The 14,912-nt window shown below is 45.3% G+C and overlaps 1 protein-coding gene and 1 pseudogene across 1 annotated transcript in view; both read left to right on the top strand.

Annotated features, from left to right (window-relative positions):
• KCNK13 (potassium two pore domain channel subfamily K member 13) overlaps window positions 1–14,912 on the top strand; it is a 118,866-nt gene that overhangs the window by 27,542 nt on the left and 76,412 nt on the right. The window lies entirely within an intron of this gene.
• On the top strand, window positions 13,356–14,080 carry LOC108586954 (annotated as a pseudogene).

The raw sequence follows: 14,912 nt of genomic DNA, 5'->3' as shown, positions 1-14,912 counted from the left end.
TCAATGGAAACTACATCCCATATGCTTTGAATGTAATGTACTTGCATTGTCTCCACTGAATGAGAACCAGGTATTCACATGACCTCTCAAAGTAATTGTTTCTTCTGACAGCCAGAAGTACCATGAGCCAGCCATAACACTTGTCTAGTGTTTGTTCAACTGAATTTTCACCAGTGAGGCAAATACAAAGGGCTTGATTCTCATAATGAAACTGATTCTATTTCTTGTAATCTATGAGTCAACATCAGAGTATGGAGTACTTGCTTAACTTGCTTCCTCTTCCTGTGGCTAAAACAGATCAAGTCCTAGCTCACGTCAACTCAAGTCCTAGCTCCAGTCAGCTCAAAGGAGACAAGACTCAGTCCACATTTCAGGGGCAGCACAGCACCACTGGGTTTATTTGGCACCTGGAGGATGATGGTCTTCATAATCAGGGACTTTTCTTTTTCTTTTTTCTTTTCTTTCTTTTTTTTTTTTTTTTTTTTTTTGAGACAGAGTCTCGCTCTATTGCCCAGGCTGGAGTGCAGTGGCGCGATCTCGGCTCACTGCAAGCTCCACCTCCCGGGTTCATGCCATTCTCCTGCCTAAGCCTCCCGAGTAGCTGGGACTACAGGCACCCGCCACCATGCCCAGCTAATTTTTTGTATTTTTAGTAGAGACAGGGTTTCACTGTGTCAGCCAGGATGGTCTCGATCTCCTGACCTCATGATCCACCTGCCTCAGCCTCCCAAAGTGCTGCTGGGATTACAGGCAGGAGCCACTGTGCCCGGCCTACCAGGGACTTTTCTAAGAATTAAAGTTTTGTCTAGAATTGTGTTTGTCCCAAATTGTTTTTATCTTAACCATTTTGGTGAACGCATTTAAAATAAATGGATTACGTGTTACCCCGCCTCTTCAGAAAATGTGTGCCAAATATAATTTAAGCCCTTTTGGATGTTTGAAGTTCATCTTTATGGGCAGAGAATCACAGCGTTTCTGTCAAAAAAGGCAACACCATCAAGGAACCACTGCGGCTAGCTTTATTTGTCCCTACATTAATCTGTGATATCTAGAGTCCTTTCTTTTCTCAGATGTCCTTTGTGCTGAGATCAAGTGGCTCTTTCTAACAGGGGTGCACAGCATGATCTCCTAGGAAACTAAAAAAAAAATGTATAACTGCCTCGATTACTTGACTGAGCTTTTGATTCAGTAGCTCTGAGGTAGAGCCTTGGTAGCGCCATTTGAAACAAACACCAAAACTTCCTAAAGCGATTCTGATTTTTGCTCTTCCTTGAGACTCAGCGTTACAGTCAACGTATCTTCTGCTGCTTCTAATCAGCTATCTTATTTTTTTTCCAGATGTGTTTGGGTGAAGACCCCAGAAGGGCCTCTTTTTTCTTTTTTCCCAGTAAGTTAGAGCATTATTCTCAAACTTGTTCAGATGGTCTAAGAGTGGAAAAACTTAAGCTGGTTTTTTTCTATTCTCTCACTCAACAACGATCAACACAGAAGGCTTCTGTGACCAGATGGAGTACTTGCTTAACTTGCTTCCTCTTCCTGGGGCTAAAACAGATCAAGTCCTAGCTCACCTCAACTCAAGTCCTAGCTCCAGTCGACTCGAAGGAGACAAGACTCAGTCCACACTTCAGGGGCAGGGTATTATCCTACATATCAAGCAAGCTGGTGTCCTCTGCAGCAAACACCATCTGGATGTCTTCTAATTCAGTTCAATTCTGACACTATCTATCTGGAGATAGGGTCAGATCTCACAGGTCGAGGGCTCAGTCCCTATCTGCCCCCCACCTTCAGGTGTCAATTGCAGGCTCCATGTTTGACCTGTGCTTCGGACTGACTGGCAGTAAATCAGGTCCCACAACTCCCTCCTTAGCTTTGCTTACTTTACTAGAGTGGCTCACAGAACTCAGGGAAACACTTCGGTTTACTGGTTCACTGTAAAGGATATTACAAAGGATACAGATGAAGAGATGCATAGGATAACACCTATAGGAAGAGGTGTGGAGCTTCCAAACCCTCTCTGGGGTGAGCCACCCTCCAGGAACGTCCATGTGTTCAGCTATCTGGAAGCTCTCCAAACCTTGTCCCTTTGAGTTTTTATAGAGATTTTATTATATAGATATGATTGATTAAACCATTGGCCATTGGTGATCAACTCAGCCTTCAGCTCCTCTCCCCTTCCCGGAGGTTGCAGTGTGAGGCTATAAGTCCCAACTCTCTAATCATGCCTTGGTCTTTCTGGTGACCAGCTCCATTCTGAAACTACCTAAGGGCTGCCAGTCAACAGTTAACTCATTAACATACAAAAAGACATCACATTAGAGAATCTACAGATTTTAGGAGTTATACACCAGGAACCAGGGACAAAGACCAAATATGTATTTTACAATATCACAGACAGTGAGATGCCTGAATTCTTAGTCATCTTTGCAGAATGCAACAAGACATAATAAATTATTATCTTGTAAAAACTAGGAACAATTTGATTAGCAGTATGTATGACCATGTTTTCTGTATTATCTTAGTCAAGGCCCTTTTGCTTGCAAATATTAGGAACTAACTTGAATCAGCTCAAGACAAATTGTAGATTGTATTGTAAGGATACATACAGGGGTAGTTCATGGAACTGCAGGGCAGGAAGCAAATTTGAGACTTACAACAGTGCTAGGCCAGAAAGTGGAAAATCAGCAAGAATTGGCGGCCATTTTCTCGGGCTCTTATCTTTGCTTCTCTCTTTCTTTTGCTTTTGACTTCTACTTTCTGCTTCTTCCCATTCTTGGCTGCTGATGGCCACCCCTCAGCCCTGAGTTTTTGTCCCCTCAGTTGAAACAACTAACGATGACTGCCTACTGTTTCTTAATCCCAAGTTACCTTCCTGAGAGAATCTGATTGGCCAAATGTGGGGGTCAGGTGTTTATCCCTTGTCCAGTCAGGTGAATCTTGGGGACTTGGATCCAGCAGCACAAACATGGCTGCCTCAGTGAAGGGGAGTAGGAGATGAAACCCAAACCTTGTTTTCTGTATTTTGTTCCACCTCTTAGCATAAACCCTCCTTCCTATACACCCAGAGATGCCTCTGCCCAATAGAACCAGCTGTCTTAGTTCGTCTTGTGTTGCTATAACAGAATACCTGAGCCTGGGTAATTTGTAAAGAAAAGAGGTTTCTTTAGTTCATAGTTCTGCAGGCTGGAAGTTCAAGGGCAAGACCCTGGCTTATGGCAAGGGCTTCCCGTGCTGCACCTTAACAGGGTGGAGAAGGTTAAAGGGGAAGCAGACAGGCATGAACCCCGGGGACATCTGGCTTTATAACAACCCACTGTCAAGGGAACTGATCCATACCCATGGAAACTAGTCCAGTCTCACCAAAGCGAGAACTCACTCAATGCCACAAGAATGACACCAAGCCATTCACGAGGGATCTGCCCCCATGACCCCAACACCTCCCTCTAGGCCCCACCTTCCACCACCACCACATTCGAGATCAAATTTCAGCACGAATTTTGGTGGGGACATATTCAAACCATAGCCAAACAATAGCCCCAGCCGTCTCCTTGACTGCCACAAGCTGTATTCCCCATCCCTGATGGGAGAATATTCAAAGTCCTGTTGAGCTGCAGCACACAGAGGCTCATGTTCCCCAGATATGAATGCTCACCAGCTGCCATTTGTAGACTAAGCAATCAGATTAAACCTGCACAACACGCCCAGTATACAAATACTGGAAGAAAAACAAGACAATCACAATAAACCATTCCTCTTTAGAGAAAGGAATAGGGTATAGGAACCCCTATGTATCTCTCATCCAGTTATTAGCCATTAGTAATGAGTGTATAATGAGGGGCAGAGAAAGGGGAAATGGGACTCTTTTTTTTTTGAGAGAGAGTCTCGCTCTGTTGCCCAGGCTGGAGTGCAGTGGCGTGATCTCGGCTCACTACAACCTCCACCTCCCAGGTTCATGCCATTCTCCTGCCTCAGCCTCCCGAGTAGCTGGGACTACAGGTGCCCACCACCATACCCGGCTAATTTTTTGTATTTTTAGTAGAGACGGGGTTTCACCGTGTTAGCCAGGATGGTCTTCATCTCCTGACTTCGTGATCTGCCCGTCTCAGCCTCCCAAAGTGCTGGAATTACAGGCATGAGCCGCCGTGCCCAGAAAAAATGGGACTCTTTAAATCCAGTCCTACTCAAACTAACACAAGCAAACAAGGAGAATTCATCACAAGGATCCAGCTCTTTCTCTCTCAGTGTTCCAGGGCAGAAACTTCCCTCCTGGGGAGGGGATGACTCTGTCTGTCCCTGGGCCGGCATCTCATGCATCTGCCTCATGTGTCTGTCTCCCTGCTCCACGTGTCACACACTCACCTACAGGTTCATAGACTTTAAAATGTGAATTCAGAAAACCTGGTTGTTCCCAAGTACCACGGGGGCCACACATCATTTCAGGTAACACATGGAAGACAGTGTATTTTATTAATGGCTATTTCATTGGCATTTATTATTTATTTCAATTTTTGTTTATTTAAATGGCACACAAAAATACTCTGATTTCTTGGCTCTCATTGCTTAGGGTGAAGTTAAAGTTTTGAAGTGCTATAATTTATATAACAATATTAAGCACGTGACCACCCAGGCTGAAGGTCAATGTGATCACATCACAGAGAAAGCCCTTCTGGAGACCATGAAAACCCCACCTGCAGCTGGGCACGGTGGCTCACGCCTGTAATCCCAGCACTTTGGGAGGCTGAGGTGGGTGGATCACCTGAGGTCAGGAGTTCGAGACTGGCTTGGCCAACATGGTGAAACTCCATCATTACTAAAAACACAAAAATTAGCCAGGCATGGTGACAGGCGCCTGTAATCCCTGCTACTTGGGAGGCTGAGGCAGGAGAATCGCTTGAACCTGGGAGGTGGAGGTTGCAGTGAGCTGAGATCATGCCACCGCACTCCATCCCGGGCGACTGAGTGAGATTCGGTCTCAAAAAAAAAAAAAAAAAAAAGAAAAGAAAGCCCTATCTACATTGCATTGGGGATGGGATTGTCCCCCTTAATTGATTTCTCTCTCATTACCAAGGACTACTAGGATTCTACTGCAAATCTTTAGAAAATAATTTTGTATTTACCTTTGAAATTAAAGAACAAGGCCAGGCGCAGTGGCTCATGCCTGTAATCCCAGCACTTTGTGGGGCCGAGGCAGGTGGATCATGAGACCAGGAGTTCAAGACCAGTCTGGCCAAGATGGTGAAACCCCATCTCTACTAAACATACAAAAATTAGCCGAGCGTGTTGCCAGGTGCTTGTATTTCCAGCTACTTGGGAGGCTGAGGCAGAGAATTGCTTGAACCCAGGAGGCGGAGTTTGCAGTGAGCCGAGATCGCGCCTGCACTCCAGCCTGGGCGGCAGAGCGAGACTCTGTCTCTATTAAAAAAAAAAAAAGAGAACAAAAATCACCTACTATTCAGAATGACCACTTATGTTTTTGTGCGATTCTTCCCAAACACTGTGTATATGGTTGTAACATAGTTGAGATGAGATATGTTTAAATATGTTAGACCACTCTGCTTTCTCAGTAAGTAGAGTTTTCTCAGTGCTGTTGAACTTTCATGTGAGGAAAGTTCAGGACTGTGCATTGCCTCTGGCATTGTTAGGAGCAACTGCAGGTGTAGAGGCTGTCCGACATGGAACTCTTCACCCTTATTCAAGATACCCCTTGGTGGCTTTGTAAATGTCCTAAATAAAGCGCTGCATCTTGTTTCTTGTTAATGACCTCTTCTTCCTTCAAGTTGAGTATATGAAAAATTCCAGGAAAAATAGAATGCTCATGGATTTGGCTCCAGGAGATTGAGGATTGATTTATCCCTAGAGTGAGTTATTAGAAAGGTGTTTCTTGGCTCAACAATTGGCTGTATATATAGCATCAAGCTTCCCATTTGGGACAACTAGGGAGAAAAGTGCTGATTGTTTAGGCAAATATTGAGGACTCTAGATGAAAGTCATTGCGATTGCACAGCAAAGTAAACCCTGCGTAACTGAAGCAGCGCGCCAACAGCCGTGACAACCTGACCGCACAGCAGATAAATAGACAATAGGTGGGTGAGATGTTCACAGCATTCTTCACAAGGATCTGGGACCTCTGCTCGAGGGGGAGGGTCCCAAAGCCAGATCCTTTCTCCAAACCAACATAATTTTTCCTTCCAGGGGAGGCAAAAAGCAGGGCAGACCGTCCCAAATTTGTGCTTATTTGGCTTTGACATACACACAAAACTCACATCTCCTTCCCTGATGGAGACTAAGAACCCAACTAACCATGCAGCTCTGGATTCTTCTGAAGCTGCTGTTCTGTTTGCACATTACCTGAGGCTCAGCTTGCTCCTGCCCCTCCCATCACAAGCCAGTATTAAAATTAATTTGCACGTTCTGTGTTAGGAAGTACCGAGGGGCCAGAATAAAGTTTTTTGGAGTCGATCCCACTTTGGAGTTAATAGCATCGATAATCTACACCTGGATCATTAGGGTTTGGCCACAGAAAAAAAGAACTCAATGAAACTAAAAATATCTTCATTTGGGAACCTTGATGTAAACAAGTGAGTCCATGTTTCCACCCAAGAAACTCTATAATAGGTGCTGTGGCTGCATTTTGGTGACCTGTTTATCGCTGGCCAAATCTCAAACCTCAGCAACGCTGGCCCTAATGACATCTAAACTGGAAGCTGATTTCTGCGTGAAATTACATTCAACAAGCCACTTTCTGGCTGGTTCTGGTGACCTCGGGGACATGAGGCCTTCTTCTGTTTGCTGGAGAGAACATTGCCTACCTAATAGAAGAGGAAGGTCTAATCAGTCTCAAGGATGTCAGGCAGGCCTCAAAGTGTGAAGCAGTGGATTGAACAAAGGAAAGCAGTAATTTTATCAGATTAGTAGTGGCTATTTTTACAACTTTGATTTGTCCACGTGAAACAGTGGAATGATTCTGAAAAATAGTCTGAAGAGCTGCAACTTTTAAAATTGTATTTGCATCTCAGCAGTAGGTTGGTTGGTTGGTTTTTCCCGGGACGGGGCCTTGCTTTGTCACCCAGGCTGGAGTGCAGGGGCATGATCACATCTTATGCAGCCTGCAACTCTTGGGCTCAAGTGATCCTCCCACCTCAGCCTCTCGAGCAGCTGGGACCACAGGTGTGTGCCACCATGCCCGGCCAATTGTTTTATTTATTTGTAGAGACAGAGTTTCACTAGGTTGCCCAGGCTGGTCTCAAACTCTAGGGCTCAAGCAATCCTCCCACCTCAGCCTCCCAAAGTGCTGGGGTTACAGGTGTTACTAGATATTTGAGTCAAGCAGATGCTTCCACGTGCTTTCCAACTAAGGAGGTTGCAGTGTATGGTGGAATTACGTCATTTGAGGTGTTTCAGTCGCCTGTTCAGTTTCTCTGTCTGTGACATGGGGTGGTAACAATCACATCTGAGAGTTGTGCTGAGGAGTAGACCAGGTGACATAGGCCGGGTGTTTGGAACCATGTCTGCTTCACAGTGGGCGCAAAATACGTTTTTTGCCCCTGTTGTTCAGTCTCTCTCTGAAATCACTTCTGGCACCAAATGGGCAGGAGATTTGATTTCTCTGAAATCTCGATCTGAAGTCCCAGCACGTCTCCACTCTTATATCTTGTCCTGGACCTGTGTGTTGTCCTCGTATGGCAAAACCAATACCTAGACGAGGGGTCAGGGGCACCACATTCAGAAATTCTCCCATTGGGTGGGACTGCAGAAGAGGGATACAAGACTACAAATTGGGTTCAGTGTATACTGCTGTGGTGATGGGTGCACCAAAATCTCACAAATTGGCCAAGCATGGTGGTTCATGCCTGTAATCCTAGCACTTTGGGAGGCCGAGGCAGACGGATTGCCTGAGCTCAGGAGTTTGAAACCACCCCAGGCAACATGGTAAAACCCCGTCTCTCCTAAAATACAAAAAAATTAACTGGGCGTGGTGGCGCGCTCCTGTAATCCCAACTACTCGGGAGGCTGAGGCAGGAGAATCACTTGAACCTGGGAGATGGAGGTTGCAGTGAGCCAAGATCATACCACTGCACTCTAGCCTGGGCGACAGAGTGAGACTCCTTCTCCAAAAAAAAAAAACCTCACAAGTCACCCCTAAAGAACTTTCTCGTGTAACCAAATACCACCTTTCCCCTGAAAGCCTGTGGAAATAATTTTTTTTTTTTTTTTTTTGAAACGGAGTTTTGCTCTTGTTGCCCAGGCTGAAGCATGATCTCGGCTCACTGCAACCTCCGCCTCCCAGGTTCAAGTGATTCTCCTGCCTCAACCTCCCAAGTAGCTGGGATTACAGGCATGTGCTACCACACCCGGCTAATTTTGTATTTTTAGTAGAGACGGGGTTTCTCCATGTTGGCCAGGCTGGTCTCGAGCTGGTCTCAGGTGATCCACCCACCTCGGCCTCCCAAAGTGCTGGGATTATAAGCATGAGCCACCGCACCTGGCCGGAAATAAAAAATTTTAAAAAAGAAATCCCTCCATTGAAATGAACTCCTCCAGATCTATAGGGGCTCCAGGAATTCCCTTTAAGGCAGAATGTACAGCTGTGATATAGAACTGGTAACAACACCAGCCAGCATACCGAAAGTTCACTGGCTGCAGATTCAGCTCATAACTCTCCCATCAACTATAGTATCTTCATTAATTGATGTAAAATGGAAGCTTAGAAGAATCAAGTAAGAATCTTGCCTGTGCCACAGTGCTGGGTGGCAAAGGCAGGATTCGATCCTGGATGATTGGACTCCGGTGCCCAGCATCTCAACCCCTGCCCTACACAGCCACCTTCAGAATGTTGTCTTCTCTCCTGTCTCCTTCCTGGTTATTGGGAGTCAATGACACCGACAGCAGAGTCTCTCCCATGAGCCACTGTGAAATTCCTCCCATGATTCTCATAGCCTTTGGGAAGTGGTGCTTTTCTACAGAGCTTCTCAGTCAGTATGGCTGTGCTTAGACATTAACCTGACTTTTTGTCTCCCTGTGGGTTGCTGTCTTCCAGTTGAGTTGCCAAGCTTTCATCTAAGGTATTAGACATTAGATTTGGGGGAATTTGAGTTCTGTTAACATTCTGGGACTTCCCCCCCCCCCCAACTTTTATTTTAGATACAGGAGGTACATGTGCAGGTTTGTTACATGGGTATATTGTATTCAGGTAATAAGCGTGGTACCCAATAGGTAGTTTTTCAACCCATACCTCCCTCCCGCCCTGCTCTAGTAGTCTGCAGTTTCTGTTATTCCCATGTTTATGTCTGTGGATGCTCAATGTTTAGCTCCCACTTATAAGTGAGAACATGCAGTATTTGGTTTTCTGTTCCTGTGTTATACATTTAGGATTATGACTGCCAGCTCCATCCGCATTGCTGCAAAGGACATGATTTTGTCCTTTTTAAGGCTGCATAGTATTTCATGGTGTATATGTATATATAATACCACATTGTCTTAATCCAGTCCACTGTTGATGGGCACCTAGGTTGATTCCATGTCTTTGTTATTGTGACTAGCAAGGTGAGGAACATACAAGTGCATTTATCTCTTTTGAAAAATGATCTATTTTCCTTTGGTATATACCTACGAATAGGATTTCTGGATCAAATGGTAACTCGAAGTTCTTTGAGAAATCTCCAGACTTCTTTCGACGGTGGCCAAAATAACTTACATTCCCACCAACGGTGTGTAAGTTTTCCCTTTTCTCTGCAGCCTCGGCAGCATCTGTGGGATTTCAAGGGCAATCTGAGTTATTTTATCCAGGATCTTTTCCCCTGAAAAATAATGCAGGTATTTTTGGAGATTGAAACACACATGAAAACTAGAGCATCCTGTCCACCCCAGAGAGACAGACAGGTTTTCTTTTCTTGTGGGACGGAGTTTCACTCTTGTCGGCTGGAATGCAATGGCGTGATCTCGGCTCACTGCAACCTCCGGCTCCCGAGTTCAAGCAATTCTCCTGCCTCAGCCTCCCGAGTAGCTGGGATTATAGACTTCCACTACCACGCCCGGCTAATTTTTGTATTTTTAGTAGAGACGGGGTTTCACCATGTTGACCAGGCTGGTCTCGAACCCCTGACCTCAGGTGATCTGTCCACCTTGGCCTCCCAAAGTGCTGGAGTTACAGGTGTGAGTCACTGCACCAGGCCCAGACAGGTTTTTTGTTGTTGTTTCTCTCTCTCCTGGACCAGAGAGATCTCTAAGTGCATCTCCTACCTCTAAAGACTTTGCCTTTTCAGCTTCCATTCTCAGCAGCTCAATGAGGCACGGGCCGTACCCAGATGTGTAAGATCAGTCTCTAGGCTTGCTGAAGATCCCGTCTTTGCCTCTTCACATTCCTGTTGGGCAGGAGTTAGCTTCTCTTGTCTCTTTTTCTCTCCTGATCTTTTCCCTTTTCTGACAACTCACTCATCTCGCTCCTCCACTCAGTTTTCCTTTGACATGAATTTTTCTCTTCTCAGCCGAGCCTCCTAATCTTGTTCTTCCTCAAGGACACCTTGGAATAAAAGCCTGGCATGGCCCTGAGTGCCTCCTCCTCCAGCGTACGCCTTTCGGCCCCTCCCAGCATTCTTGTTGGGTGTCAGGAACTGAGTGGCTTCTGGGCTTTCTCTCCAGACCCCTTTCCCTCTTATAACAGTAACATTTATTATTTCCACAGAGACTCTTTGAAATCTATGCTCATAGAGGCCATTCTTTGATGAGTTTCTGGAAACCTCACTGAAAACACGTTCTCTGGAGACGGTTTTCTCTCTTGGCACAGCAGCACCCAGATGGCAAAAAGACACCTTGTCCCTGTCACACATGCATTCCTATCTTTGGGAACTCTTGGGATTTGCTTGACAATAGTATCTCTTTTATGTCTTTGAAGCCTTTGTGTGATCACTTGAGGAATCCTGCCAGAATTGTCTCACAAGGACGATGTGCATTCCGTTTCTTTCCTGGGCCACGTGTCCTCCTGGGATGGTCAGATTAAGCCCAAGGGAGACGCCATCCTATCCAGGTTGGGCAAGGAAGGTGGAAGAGTCTCAGGGAGTCCTTTTTCTTATGAGGTGTCACCGTCTTGAACTTGGGGATCAGCTACTTTCTTTTCTTTTCTTTCTTTTTTTTTTTGAGAGTCTCGCACTGTCACCCACGCTGGAGTGCAGTGGCACGATCTTGGCTCAGTGCAAACTCCACCTCCCAGGTCAGGTGATTCTCCTGCCTCAGCGTCCCAAGTAGCTGGGATTATAGGCATGCACCACCACGCCTGGCTAATTTTTGTTTTTCAGTAGAGATGGGGTTTCACCATGTTGGCCAGGCTGGTCTCAAACTCCTGACCTCCAGCAATCTGCACGCCTCGACCTCCCAAAGTGCTAGGATTACAGGCATGAGCCACCAGCCAGGATCAGCTACTTTCCAACTCCGTTTTGCTACGTGAGGTAAATGGGTTACGTAAATAGGGTGAGGTTGGGTCCACCCATCCATCCAAAGCATTCAGCAGCACCGTGTCTCTCATTCACACTGGTCTCCTGTCTCCTGATTGTCCAAGCTCCTTTCTTCTTCAGGCCCTTTTCTTCTCTCAGCTTTTTATAAAACTGGGTCCCCATCTTCAGCCTCACCTGAAGACATGAGATCTTCTCTCACCCCCTTGGTGAAGTGGTCCTCACCTCACTTATTCCCTCTAGAGTCCTTACCTGAAATTACAGATGTTAGAGGAAAACGGGGTCCCTTGACTTTAATATACAGGATAAATCAAGTGACAGAACAGCCAACATTAGAGCAACACAAGTTTTTATACAGTTGATGGGGACGTTCTGTGTATGCACACTAAGTACCACCCACCCAGTGGCCTTGGGTTGTGGTCGTTGAGGGTACTAGGGTACTCATGGGTTAGAGTCCCAAGCTTTGAGTTTTAACTGCAAAATCCATTGTCTCCCCAAATCAAGGAAGTTTTTTTGTTTTTTGTTTTTTCCCTTCTGGCCATTTTTCTTGAAGACCCTTGAATCCAGCTCTAAACAGACAAGGACAGGCAGAAATTTGTGTCCAAAGAGAGCCAGGCACATTCATTTTATCACTGTAATATCTGCATATGAAATAAAAGGTCCTGGGTTAAAAATAATAACAGTCCAACAAAGGTTTCATGCTTCCTAGTAAGACTGCATGATGAGCATTGTCCAGGCCTTGGCAAAAGCAGGGCCATAGAAGGAGGTTTACTATGGAGACAAAGAGCCCTCCAGAGACCTGGGCAGGCTGAGCCGGCAGTGCTGGTGGCAGGGGGCCAAGTCCTGGTTGGGGTCTGAATTCTTGGGTGTCTGGTTCTTCTGACACTAGTTAACCCCTGTGACCTTGGGCAATCCATCTCCCTGGGTTTCAAGGCCTTTGGAAAAAGAGGTGATTCAATCAGAATAGTTTTGCCCAACTCCTATAATACCTGCCAACTCCCTTTTTATGTAAAAAAAAAAAAAAAAAAAAAAAATTTATGAGCTGGATGCCACAACACCCCACAGTTAACACAGAACTTCTGAAGAGATCTTATTTTGACATACTGTACCATTTGAAATGTTTTCCACATCACATACTAATATGCAAAATAAGAAAGGTACTGGGCGCAGTGGCTCACACCTGTAATACCAGCACTTTGGAAGACTGAGGCGGGCAGATCACCTGAGGTCAGGAGTTCGAGACCAGCCTGGCCAACATGGTGAAACCCTATCTCTACTAAAAATACAAAAATTAGCCAGGCATGGTGGCTTATGCCTGTAATTCCAGCTACTTGGGAGGCTGAGACATGAGAATCATTTGAACTCAGGAAGCAGAGCTTGCAGTGAGCCGAGATCTCACCACTGCACTCCACCCTGGGTGACAGAGCGAGACTATGTCTTTAAAAAAAAAAAAAAAAAAATTTATGATACTATCATGAAATTTTATAAATATTTATTATCCTGAAATGAAATTTCATAAACTATGCATATATTTTAGAAAGACATTATACTACCCTAATTATAAAAGAATAAACAACAGAAAACATTTATAGTAAAATAATGTGGGCTGGGTGCAGTGGCTCACACCTGTAATCCCAGCACTTCGGGAGGCCAAGGCACATGGATTGTTTGAGGCCAGGAGTTCCAGACCATCCTGGCCAACATGGCGAAACCCCATCTCTACTAAAAATACAAAAATTAGCGGGGCGTGGTGGTGCATGCCTGTAGGCCAAGCTACTCTGGGAGGCTGAGGCAGGAGAATCGCTTGAATCCAGGAAGCAGAGGTTGCAGTGAGCTGAGATTGAGCCACTGCACTCCAGCCTGGGTGACAGAGTGAGACTCCATCTCAAAATATATATATATATATTTATATATCAATATATAAATGCTAGGGTCTGACTATAATGAAGTGCTCAGGTGTTTGTACCTACAGGTAGGCTGACACGGGTGCTCTGTACTGCACACCACCGCATTACTGTCCACGATGAGATTGCCTGAGATGGTGCACATTTGGTTACTCTTAAAATACATGTTGAGCCTTCCCTCAGCTTATAGGGCAGTTGCCTTCCTGGAAATTTCAGTAAACATTAAAATTGTGAAAAAACAAAGAGTATGTTTATTTGTAAAACAAGAATTAGGTTTGGCTCAATACCCATGCAATACCTGCAACTGAGGATTCTTCCCCGGGAGACCGCAGCCTGTCGGCATGGCTCAAGAGTCTGTGAACTGCAAAATCCAGCCTGGGAAGGTGTTTGTGTTCATCAAGCCCACTTGCCCATTCTGCAGGAGGACCCAGGAGATCCTCAGTCAATTACCCATCAAACAAGGGCTTCTGGAATTTGTCGATATCACAGCCACCAGCCACACTAATGAGATTCAAAATTATTTGGAACAGCTCACGGGAGCAAGAACGGGGCCTCGAGTCTTTATCGGTAAAGATTGTTTAGGCAGGTGCAGTGATCTAGTCATCATGCAATAGAGTGGGGAACTGCTGATGCGACTAAAGCAGATTGGAGTTTTGCAGCAACCACAGAGCAGGCCACACGCTGACTTCCCTCCTCAAGAGCTGGATGGCATTGCACATAATGACAGCACTTCCTGGTAGATGAATTTGGGGGGCACAAACAGCTTTTTTCTTCTTTTGGCTCAGTATTTAAGAGTGGATCAACTTGCTCTTAACCACGGGGCCAAGAAGGTTGACAGGTCATCTTGGTTTTCTTCTTGATGTGCTCTTTGGTTTTCAGAAGACTGTGACGAGTTCTGGCCTAGGATTCGCCCAGTGACCTTCAATTGTTCTTTCTCTTTGGCACGCGTTTTTTACTGTTCTCTGCGTGTCGGCATGCCTCTGCCTCTAAGCCAGTGTTTTTCAACTATGTTTATACAGACTCCTTCTCTACAATGATGAATCCATAGTTGGTTTTCTGCTACTGCCCATTAGCTGAAGTCATTTTTCTGCTTGACTTTATGGAGTTGGTGTTATGAAATCAGTGGGTATTCTGAATGTGTTCTTTCAAACTACATGCATCTCTCCGGAGATTCAACCCCACCCCATCCCATCCCACCTTGAGAATCACTGCTCTGAGCCAGTGTTGTCCACCTTGTCCTCTCACAGATCTCACAGGAAATGGTCAACAATTCTGTGAAAGATTCTGTGAAAGATCTCAGGACCCAACTGGAGAAATCATATGAAAAGTTAAGCATAGTTGGTCTTGCTGTCACGTGGATCAGAGGCACAAGTGCAGAGGCTGTAGTCATGTGGAACACTCTGTTATTTAAGATGGCCATCCATATAATCCTGAACACTATGTATTTATTTGATTTAGAGTGCCAACAAAAATTAAAGCACAAAATGTAAAACATCTGAGAAAACTTACAGCCCCCTACCCCAAGAGTGTATCTGGGAAAGAGCCCCCAATGCTTTGAAAACTTAAG

Source organism: Papio anubis, chromosome 7 (genome assembly GCF_008728515.1).
Source record: "Papio anubis isolate 15944 chromosome 7, Panubis1.0, whole genome shotgun sequence".
NCBI lineage: Eukaryota > Metazoa > Chordata > Mammalia > Primates > Cercopithecidae > Papio > Papio anubis.
The sequence above is the reverse complement of the archived record's forward strand: the minus strand, read 5'-3'. Positions and strand labels throughout refer to the sequence as shown.